The sequence below is a fragment of the Salmo salar genome, chromosome 15, assembly GCF_965601325.2.
Source record: "Salmo salar chromosome 15, fSalSal1, whole genome shotgun sequence".
Lineage (NCBI taxonomy): Eukaryota > Metazoa > Chordata > Actinopteri > Salmoniformes > Salmonidae > Salmo > Salmo salar.
In genome coordinates, this window is record NC_138305.1 from 17,495,904 (window position 1) to 17,507,891 (window position 11,988).

An 11,988-nucleotide genomic window follows, 5' to 3' on the forward strand; every position below is an offset into this window, starting at 1 on the left:
CATGTGAAATTTATTGTCAATCAGTGTTGCTTCCTAAGTGGACAGTTTGATTTCACAGAAGTGTGATTGACTTGGAGTTACATTGTGTTGTTTAAGTGTTCCCTTTATTTTTTTGAGCAGTGTATTTTATTTGGACGGGCAAGGAGGTACGGTAGGGCGTGCCAGGCCCTGCAGTGAATTGACGTTGAACATCACCAAATGCATCAGTTCAATTTGGCCTAAAAGGTCAGTAAAAATCATTGCCTATAGCTTATTTAATGAAACCCTGGCTGGCTGTTGATGTCCTAGGTCAGAGCTCTCCAACCCTGTTCCTGGTGAGCTACCTTCCTGTAGGTTTTCACTCCAACTGCAGTTATAACTAACCTGATTCAGTTTATCAACCAGCTAATTATTTAATCAGGTACACTAGATTAGGGTTGGAGTGAAAACCTACAGGATAGGGTAGCTCTACACAATCAGGGGTTGGAGAGCCCTGTCCTAGGCAATAGATTGCAAAGCAGAATCCCTGCTAAACTTTTTGGAAATGGCAAGTTCGCTTTCTCATCCATAAACACAGTCGAGTGCAAATATGGTTCAACAACTCAAATCATCAGGATGGGGGGCATTGTTATCAGGAAGGACATCGATGATGGATCGTTAACATTATGATCACACTTCATCAATTTAAATATTATGGGGAGACCTGTACATTTTGGCGTTTTTGCACGAGGAGATCTGTCGCGCAATTTTACATCTGATGTTTGCTGCTCAATTATTTTAAAAAACAAGTCGTCTCTCGTTGAATGACAACAAAGACTTTATTGAAGAATCCCTACTGTTTACCAATCACTGACGAAGGGGCGTAGACCCCTCGGCTACCGACGACCTCGGCTACCGACCCCTCGGCTACCGACCCCTCGGCTACCAACGACCTCGGCTACCACCGACCCCTCGGCTACCACCGACCCCTAGGCTACCGACCCCTCGGCTACCACCGACCCCTCGGCTACCGACCTCGGCTTGCTTCGAGAAAACGTCTTGTGTGCCCGAATGGCCCCCCCAAAAAAACCTTACTGAAAAAACGTCACAAAATGTTGTCATAATATATGTACGAACTCTTCCGAACTGTTTTGGCTGGGAAGCATGCGGACGCCTTTAGGCAAGTTGTAAAGGCCAGTGGTGGGGAGTAGTGAACTACATTCAGTGCTTGACTTGGGCAGGAGCTCACTGGAGCAGAGTACCGCCACTAGAGGTCGACCGATTAATGATTTTTCAACGTCGATACCGATTATTGGAGGACCAAAAAAAACCCGATGCCGATTAATCAGCCGATTTAATAAAAAAAAAATATATATATATATAAAAAAAAAATAAAAAATCATAATAATACATAAAAAAAATACAAATATATCAAATTATAATTGTAATTAAAAAGATGATATATTTGTAATAATGACAATTACAACAATACTGAATGAACACTTATTTTAACTTAATATAATACATAAATACTATCAATTTAGCCTCAAATAAATAATGAAACATGTTCAATTTGGTTTAAATAATGCAAAAACAAAGTGTTGGAGAAGAAAGTAAAAGTGCAATATGTGCCATGTAAAAAAGCTAAGGTTTAAGTTCCTTCCTTGCTCAGAACATGAGAACATATGAAAGCTGGTGGTTCCTTTTAACATGAGTCTTCAATATTCCCAGGTAAGAAGTTTTAGGTTGTAGTTATTATAGGAATTATAGGACTATTTCTCTCTATACAATTTGTATTTCATATACCTTTTGACTATTGGATGTTCTTATAGGCACTTTAGTATTGCCAGTGTAACAGTATAGCTTCCGTCCCTCTCCTCGCTCCTACCTGGGCTTGAACCAGGAACACATCGACAACAGCCACCCTCGAAGCAGCGTTACCCATGTAGAGGAAGGGGAACAACTACTCCAAGTCTCAGAGCGAGTGACGTTTGAAACGCTATTAGCGCGCACCCGGCTAACTAGCTAGCCATTTCACATCGGTTACACCAGCCTAATCTTGGGAGTTGATAGGCTTGAAGTCATAAACAGCGCAATGCTTGAAGAATTGCGAAGGGCTGCTGGCAAAACGCACGAAAGTGCTGTTTGAATGAATGCTTACGAGCATACTGCTGCCTACCACCGCTCAGTCAGACTGCTCTATCAAATCATAGACTTAATTATAATATAATAAACACACAGAAATACGAGCCTTAGGTCATTAACCTCTATGAGCTAGGTGGGACGTCCCACCTACTCAACAGCCAGTGTAATCCCGTGGCGCGTTATTCAAAAACCTCAAAAATGCAAAAACTTCAATTTTTCAAACATATGACTATTTTACACCATTTTAAAGACAAGACTCTCGTTAATCTAACCACACTGTCTGATTTCAAAAAAGCTTTACAACGAAAGCAAAACATTAGATTATGTCAGCAGAGTACCCAGCCAGAAATAATCAGACACCCATTTTTCAAGCTAGCATATAATGTCACATAAACCCAAAAGACAGCTAAATGCAGCACTAACCTTTGATGATCTTCATCAGATGACAACCCTAGGACATTATGTTATACAATACATGCATGTTTTGTTCAATCAAGTTCATATTTATATCAAAAAGCCTTCCCTGTGGCTCAGTTGGTAGAGCATGGTGTGTGCAACGCCAGGGTTGTGGGTTCGATTCCCACGGGGGGCCAGTACAAAAAAAAAAAATGCATGAAATCAAAATGAAATGTATGTATTCACTACTGTAAGTCGCTCTGGATAAGAGCGTCTGCTAAATGACTAAAATGTAAAAATGTAAAAACCAGCTTTTTACATGTGACTAGCATGTGACTAGCATTCCCACCGAACACTGCCGGTGAATTTACTAAATTACTCACGATAAACGTTCACAAAAAGCATAACAATTATTTTAAGAATTATAGATACAGAACTCCTCTATGCACTCTATGTCCGATTTTAAAATAGCTTTTCGGTGAAAGCACATTTTGCAATATTCTCAGTAGATAGCCCGGCATCACAGGGCTAGCTATTTAGACACCCAGCAAGTTTAGCACTCACCAAAGTCAGCTTTACTATAAGAAAAATGTTATTACCTTTGCTGTCTTCGTCAGAATGCACTCCCAGGACTTCTACTTCAATAACAAATGTTGGTTTGGTTCAAAATAATCCATAGTTATATCCAAACAGCGGCGTTTTGTTCGTGCGTTCAAGACACTATCCGAAAGGGTAAATAAGGGTGACGAGCATGGCGCAATTCGTGACAAAAAAAATCTAAATATTCCATTACCGTACTTCGAAGCATGTCAACCGCTGTTTAAAATCAATTTTTATGCCATTTTTCTCATAAAAAAGCGATAATATTCCGACCGGGAATCTGCGTTTAGGTAAACAGACGAAAGAAAATAAAGCATGGGGTCGACTCGGGCACGCGCCTAAGCCCATAGTACTCTGATCGGCCACTTGCCAAAAGCGATAATGTGTTTCAGCCAGAGGTTGCCTCAATATCGTTCAGCTTTTTCCCGGGCTCTGAGAGCCTATGGGAGCCGTAGGAAGTGTCACGTTAGAGCAAAGATCCTCAGTCTTCAATAAAAAGAGCCAAGATGAAACACAACTTGTCAGACAGGCCACTTCCTGCATGGAATCTTCTCAGGTTTTGGCCTGCCATTTGAGTTCTGTTATACTCACAGACACCATTCAAACAGTTTTAGAAACTTTAGGGTGTTTTCTATCCAAAGCCAATAATTATATGCATATTCTAGTTACTGGGCAGGAGTAGTAACCAGATTAAATCGGGTACGTTTTTTATCCGGCCGTGTCAATACTGCCACCTAGCCCTAACAGGTTAATATGGTCAAATCCGGAAACTATCATCTCGAAAACATAACGTTTATTTTTTCAGTGACATACGGAACCGTTCCGTATTTTTTTCTAACGGGTGGCATCCATAAGTCTAAATATTCCTGTTACATTGCACAACCTTCAATGTTGTCATTATTACGTAAAATTCTGGCAAATTAGTTCGCAACGAGCCAGGCGGCACAAACTGTTGCATATACCCTGACTCTGCGTGCAATGAACGTAAGAGAAGTGACACAATTTCACCTGGTTAATATTGCCTGCTAACCTGGATTTCTTTTAGCTAAATATGCAGGTTTAAAAATATATACTTCTGTGTATTGATTTTAAGAAAGGCATTGATGTTTATGGTTAGGTACAGTCGTGCAACGATTGTGCTTTTGTTAAATCATCCCCCGTTTGGCGAAGTCTGCTGTCTTTGTTAGGAAGAAATAGTCTTCATAATAATAATAATATCTATTCTGATGCCTAGCCACTTAACCCTGCCTTCATCTACATACAGTGCATTTGGAAAGTATTCAGACCCCTTGACTTTTTCCACATTTTGCTACATTACATCCTTATTCTAAAATGTATTAAATAGTCTTTTTTTTCATCAATCTACACACAATACCCCATAATGACAAATAAAAAACAGGTTTTAAGACAATTTTGTAATTTGTTTTTTGCAAAAATATCACATTTACATTAGTATTCAGACCCTTTACTCACTACTTTGTTGGAGCACCTTTGCCAGCGATTACAGCCTCAAGTCTTCTTGGGTATGACGCTACAAGCTTGGCACACCTGTATTTGGGGAGTTTCTCCCATTCTTCTCTGCAGATCCTCTCAAGCTCTGTCAGATTGGACGAGGAGTGTCACTGCACAGCTATTTTCAGGTCTCTCCAGAGATGTTCAACTCCAGGCTCTGTCTAGGCCACTCAAGGACATTCAAAGACTTGTCCCAAAGCCACTCATGCGTTGTCTTGGCTGTGTGCTTAGGGTCGTTGTCCTGTTGAAAGGTGAACCTTCGCCCCAGTCTGAGGTCCTGAGTGCTCTGGAGCAGGTTTTCATCAAGGATCTCTCTGTACTTTGCTCCATTCATCTTTCCCTCCATCCTGACTAGTCTTCCAGTCCCTGCCGCTGAAAAATGTCCCCACAGTATGATGCTGCCACCACTGTGCTTCACCATTTGGATGGTGCCAGGTTTCCTCCAGACGTGACGTTTGGCATTCAGTCCAAAGAGTTTAATCTTGGTTTCATCAGACCAGATAATCTTGTTTCCTAGGTCTGAGAGTCCTTTAGATGCCTTTTTGCAAACTCCAAGCAGGCTGTCATGTGCCTTTTTCTGAGGAGTGGCTTCCGTCTGGCTACTCTACCATAAGGGTGTGATTGGTGGAGTGCTGCAGAGATGGTTGTCCTTCTGGAAGGTTCTCCCATGTCCACAGAGGAACTCTGGAGCTCTGTCAGAGTGACCATTGGGTTCTTGGTCACCTCCCTGACCAAGGCCCTTCTCCCTCGATTGCTCAGTTTGGCCGGGTGGCCAGCCCTAGGAAGAGTCTTGGTTGTTTCAAACTTCGTCCATTTAAGAATGATGGAGGCCACTGTGTTCTTGGGGACCTTCAATGCTGCAGAAATTTTTAGGTACCCTTCCCCAGATCTGTGACTCGACACAATGCTGTCTCAGAGCTCTACTGACAATTCCTTTGACCTTATGGCTTGGTTTTTGCTCTGACATGCACTGTCAACTGTGAGACCTAATATAGACAGGTGTGTGCCTTTCCAAATAATTTCCAATCAATTGAATTTACCACAGGTGGAATCCAATCAAGTTGTAGAAACATTTCAAGGATGATCAATGGAAACAGGATGCACCTGAGCTCAATTTCGAGTCTCATAACAAAGGGTCTGAATACTTATGTAAATAAGTTATTTCTGTTCGTTTTTGTTTATAAATGTGCAAAGATTTCTAAATACCTTTTTTTTTATTTTTTTATTAAGGCTGTAACGTAGCAAAATGTTACTATAAATATTTAACTTTTCATGAAATCACAAGTGTAATACATCAAAATAAAGCTTAACTTGTTGTTGATCCAGCCGCCATGTCAGATTTCAAAAAGGCTTTACGGCGAAAGCAAACCATATGCTTATCTGAGGACAGCGCTCAGCACACAAAACATTACATACAGTTAGTTACCAGCCAAGTAGATTAGTCACTAAAGTCAGAAATAAAATTAATCACTTACCTATGATCTTCATATGGTTGCACTCACAAGACTCCCAGTTACACAATAAATGTTAGTTTTGTTCGATAAAGTCCCTCTTTATATCCAAAAACCTACATTTTGTTGGCGTGTTTTGTTCAGTAATCCAATGGCTCAAATGCGGTCACAACAGGCAGACGAAAATTCCAAATAGTACCGGTAAAGTTCGTAGAAACATGTCAAACAATGTTTATAATCAATCCTCAGGTTGTTTTTAGCCTAAATAATCGATAATATTTCAACCAGACAATAACGTTGTCAATATAAAAGAAAAACAAGCAAGGCGCGCTCTCGGTTGCACGCAGGAAACAGCTCTGGGGACATCCCACTATCCACTCTCTCAAAGTTGTCATTCTCCCTCATTTTTCAGAATAAAAGCTTGAAACAATGTCTAAAGACTGTTCACAACTAGTGGAAGCCATAGGGAACGGAATCTGGGTCCTATCCCTTTAAATGGTGAATAGGCTTTCATTGGAAAAACAGACATTTCAAAATAATGGCACTTCCTGGATGGATTTTCCTCAGGTTTTCGCCTGCCATTTCAGTTCTGTTATACTCACAGACATTATTTTAACAGTTTTAGAAACTTTGGAGTGTTTGCTATCCAAATCTACTAATTATATGCATATCCTAGCTTCTGGGCCTGAGTAAAAGGCAGTTTACTTTGGGCATGCTTTTCATCCGGAGGTGAAAATAGTGCCCCCTACCCTAGTGAGGTTAACAAACCTGCATATACCACACAACCTTGTCAGAAATAAGAATTGGGAAACTTGTTCAGTGCAATGGTGTATTGATAGGAAGTATCATATGGGGCTTAGCATAAACAACAAAGTAATATTTCAATTAATCATCAACAAATGAATAGTCCTGTCAGAGTTAGCATCTCAATTAGGAAACCTTAGTCCTATTAGAACCTCTGGTTGAGCCTTTATGTCCGTGAATGGAAGTCCAAGTCCAAAGAAAATATTTGTTATCCCCCCCAAAAAATGATCAAAGAAGCCAACAAAAAGGAAACGCCGAAGGAATCCGGATGAAAGTCAATAATCCAACACAAAATATAAAGGTCCAAGTGAAGAGGATGGCTCTCAACTATTCAACTATATTACCACCAAAACATTGGTTTGGGAAACTAAAGAGGCCTAAAATCCCTCTTAGCATACATCAAAAACATGCCTTCCCCCACCATGGACTTGCCGTCGATTGAAGATGGCCCCTGTGGCTTGGACACACCCCACACCGCCCCCTTACCTGCAACCTTAAAGACTTACTGCATAATAGGTAACTATCTTCACAAATAGTGTGTTAGTGTAGTCTTGGCCCAGTATATACCTCAAAACATTATTTTCAATTATTCATTATTTCATTTCTTTTAGGGGCAACGTTTCATTTCATTTTCACGTTATGCTTTTTTGGTAACTCATGTTACAGTATTATGGCCAGGGGATAGAAGCTGTTTTGAAGTCTGTTGAGACTTGATGCACCGGTACCACCTGCCAGACGGAAGCATGGAGAACAGTCCATGTCTCGGGTAGCTGGAGGTTTTGGCATTTCTTCGGGCCTTTCTCAGACACCTAGCATGTATGTCCTGGATAGCTGGAAACTCACCCCCAGTGATGCGCTGAGCCGTCCGCCCCTCCCTCTGTAGGGCCTTCCGGTCGAGGGCGGTGCAGTTGCCATACCAGACGGTAATACAGCAAGTCAGGATGCTCTCGCTGGTACAGCTGTAAAAGGTTAGAGTCTATGGATTCTTCAATTACATTGAGCTGATTTCTGACGTGCTGTTCCTTCTTTTTCCGTAGTGTATTTCTGTATTGTTTTAGTGATTCACCATAATGAAGGCCTGGTCTCAGGTTTTCTGGGTCTCTATGTTTTTGGTTGGATAGGTTTCTTGATTTCTTTCTTAGCTTTTTTCATTCTTCATCAAACCATTTGTCATTGTTGTTAATCTAATTGTTAGATTTGATAGGGAAGCTGAGAGGTCAAATATACTGTTTAGGTTTTCTACTGCCAAATTTACAACTTCACTATTACAGTGGAACCTTTTGTCCAGGAAATTGTCTAGAAGGGATTGAATTTGTTGTTGCCTAATTGTTTTTTGTTAGATTTCCACACTATTTCCTGTCCATCTATAGCATTTCTTAATATTATTCAGTTCCTTTGGCACCGATATTACATTTTTGGCCGATACCGATATACACTGCTCAAAAAAATAAAGGGAACACTTAAACAACACAATGTAACTCCAAGTCAATCACACTTCTGTGAAATCAAACTGTCCACTTAGGAAGCAACACTGATTGACAATAAATGTCACATGCTGTTGTGCAAATGGAATAGACAACAGGTGGAAATTATAGGCAATTAGTAAGACACCCCCAATAAAGGAGTGGTTCTGCAGGTGGGGACCACAGACCACTTCTCAGTTCCTATGCTTCCTGGCTGATGTTTTGGTCACTTTTGAATGCTGGCGGTGCTTTCACTCTAGTGGTAGCATGAGACGGAGTCTACAACCCACACAAGTGGCTCAGGTAGTGCAGCTCATCCAGGATGGCACATCAATGCGAGCTGTGGCAAGAAGGTTTGCTGTGTCTGTCAGTGTAGTGTCCAGAGCATGGAGGCGCTACCAGGAGACAGGCCAGTACATCAGGAGATGTGGAGGAGGCCGTAGGAGGGCAACAACCCAGCAGCAGGACCGCTACCTCCGCCTTTGTGCAAGGAGGAGCAGGAGAAGCACTGCCAGAGCCCTGCAAAATAACCTCCAGCAGGCCACAAATGTGCATGTGTCTGCTCAAACGGTCAGAAACAGACTCCATGAGGGTGGTATGAGGGCCCGACGTCCACAGGTGGGGGTTGTGCTTACAACCCAACACCGTGCAGGACGTTTGGCATTTGCCAGAGAACACCAAGATTGGCAAATTCGCCACTGGCACCCTGTGCTCTTCACAGATGAAAGCAGGTTCACACTGAGCACGTGACAGACGTGACAGAATCTGGAGACGCCGTGGAGAACGTTCTGCTGCCTGCAACATCCTCCAGCATGACCGGTTTGGCGGTGGGTCAGTGATGGTGTGGGGTGGCATTTCTTTGGGGGGCCGCACAGCCCTCCATGTGCTCGCCAGAGGTAGCCTGACTGCCATTAGGTACCGAGATGAGCTCCTCAGACCCCTTGTGAGACCATTTGCTGGTGCGGTTGGCCCTGGGTTCCTCCTAATGCAAGACAATGCTAGACCTCATGTGGCTGGAGTGTGTCAGCAGGTCCTGCAAGAGGAAGGCATTGATGCTATGGACTGGCCCGCCCGTTCCCCAGACCTGAATCCAATTGAGCACATCTGGGACATCATGTCTCGCTCCATACACCAACGCCACGTTGCACCACAGACTGTCCAGGAGTTGGAGGATGCTTTAGTCCAGGTCTGGTAGGAGATCCCTCAGGAGACCATCCGCCACCTCATCAGGAGCATGCCCAGGCGTTGTAGGGAGGTCATACAGGCACGTGGAGGCCACACACACTACTGAGCCTCATTTTGACTTGTTTTAAGGACATTACATCAAAGTTGGATCAGCCTGTAGTGTGGTTTTCCACTTTAATTTTGAGTGTGACTCCAAATCCAGACCTCCATGGGTTGATACATTGGATTTCCATTGATTATTTTTGTGTGATTTTGTTGTCAGCGCATTCAACTATGTAAAGAAAAAAGTATTTAATAAGATTATTTCTTTCATTCAGATCTAGGATGTGTTGTTTAAGTGTTCCCTTTATTTTTTTGAGCAGTATATGATATTTTCCTTTTCAAAAAACCCAATATAGTTTTTTTTTACCGGCTTTTTAAGTAATTCTAGTATCGTTAAATAGCTGAAACACACACACACACACACACACACACACACACACACACACACACACACACACACACACACACACACACACACACACACACACACACACACACACTGACCAAAAAGTTATTTTGTTTACGTTTATGTCCCTATTACCAGTAAAACATAATCAAAACCTATTTCTTTCACTTACTTGCTGTGCTGTTTCGTTGTTCAATTGTTCATTTGTTCATTCTCAACCAGGATTTCATCATACATGTCAAGCAGTGAAGTTTCAGCTCTGTCTGTCTGTGGCCTCTCTTCCTCGGTGCGCACTGTCACTGTGTCCGTTTCCATTTTGTCCAGCTGTGTCTGTAACATTTCACGTAAACCCTGTTTCTTGTCTGCTTCGAAGTAGCGGTCCCTGTACCTAGCATCGCGCATGGTGGCGACACCGTAAAGAGGCTCAGAGAGAATGCCACCAAATCGCTTGTTCACAGCCTCTAGAGTACTTTTCCAAGTTCTAACCCCACGGTCTGTGTCAGCAGTTTTGTTGAGCAGGAGTTTCTATGCCATGACAGAGGGTATCACATCTGCTGCAGACACAGTTGATGAGCTTATTTGTCCAGTCAGTTGTTCGAATGGAGTTAGGAGTGTGTTCATGTTTCCAAGTTTCAAACATGTTCTCAAATGCCATTGAAATGGCAGCAGCTGTATGAGAACCAGCACATTCTTGAGCATGCAATACGGCTTACCTCAGTAGGAAATCCTTGTTGACCCACTGTGCTGTCAAACTTAGCATACTCATGAGGCTGACATCGTTGGTCCAAATGTCAGTCGTGAAGCTAATGGCAGTGACGCCCATAGCTAGTAGCTCATGGATGTGCGTTTCAACAATACTGTGTAACTCCGGTATGGCAACATCAGAAAAATATTGCCTACTTGCTAGTGTGTACCGGGGCCCGAGGTGCTCGACCAGTCGGCGAAAGCCAACATCATCCATGACAGGAAACGGTTGAGAGACTCTGGGTTGAGGTCAGTGATAAAGTAGTCTACAGTACTACTGCCAAGAGATGAGCTATAGGTGTACCTACAATAGGAGTCCTCTTGAAGCCTACCATTGACTATGTACATACCCAGCGTGCGACAGGGCTGCAGGAGTTGTGACCTGTTTTTGTTGGTTATGTTGTCGTAGTTGTGTCTAGGGGGGTATATGGGGGAGGGAATGCTGTCACCTCCAGGCAGGTGTTTATCCCCCTGTGTGCTGAGGGTGTCAGGTTCTTGTCCAGTTCTGGCATTTAGGTCGCCACAGACTAGTACATGTCCCTTGACCTGGAAATGATTGATTTTCCCCTCTAGGATGGAGAAGCTGTCTTCATTAAAGTATGGGGATTCTTGTGGGGGGATATAGGTAGGATGGAGAAGCTGTCTTCATTAAAGTATGGGGATTCTAGTGGGGGGATATAGGTAGCACACAGGAGGACATTTTTCTCTGTTGAGATCATTTCCTTATTAATTTCTAGCCAGATGTAAAATGTTCCTGTTTTGACTAATTTAATAGAGTGGGTTAGGTCTGCTCTATACCAAATTAGCATACCCCCTGAGTCCCTTCCCTGTTTCACACCTGGTAGTTTGGTGGATGGGACTACCAGCTCTCTGTAACCTAGAGGACAACCAGTGGGTCTGTCTCCTCTATTCCATGTTTCTGGTAGGATGACAATGTCTGTATTTCCAATTGTCTTTGATGAAGTCCAGGTTCCAGCTCTTTAGGCCAAAGGCAGATGACCTCTGATCTTGTATGAGATGAGATAGTAAACTGTCCTGCCATTGTTGGACTCAATAATTTTCACACAAAGCAAAGCAGTGCGGCACAAACAACAACACAGAGTTACACATGGGATAAACAAGCGTACAGTCAATAACACAATAGAAAAAAGACAAAAAAGTCTATATACAGTGTGCGCAAATGGCGTGAGGAGGTAAGGCAGTAAATAGGCCATAGTAGCGAAGTAATTACAATTTAGCAAATTAACACTGGAGTGATAGATGAGCAGATGGTGATGTGCAA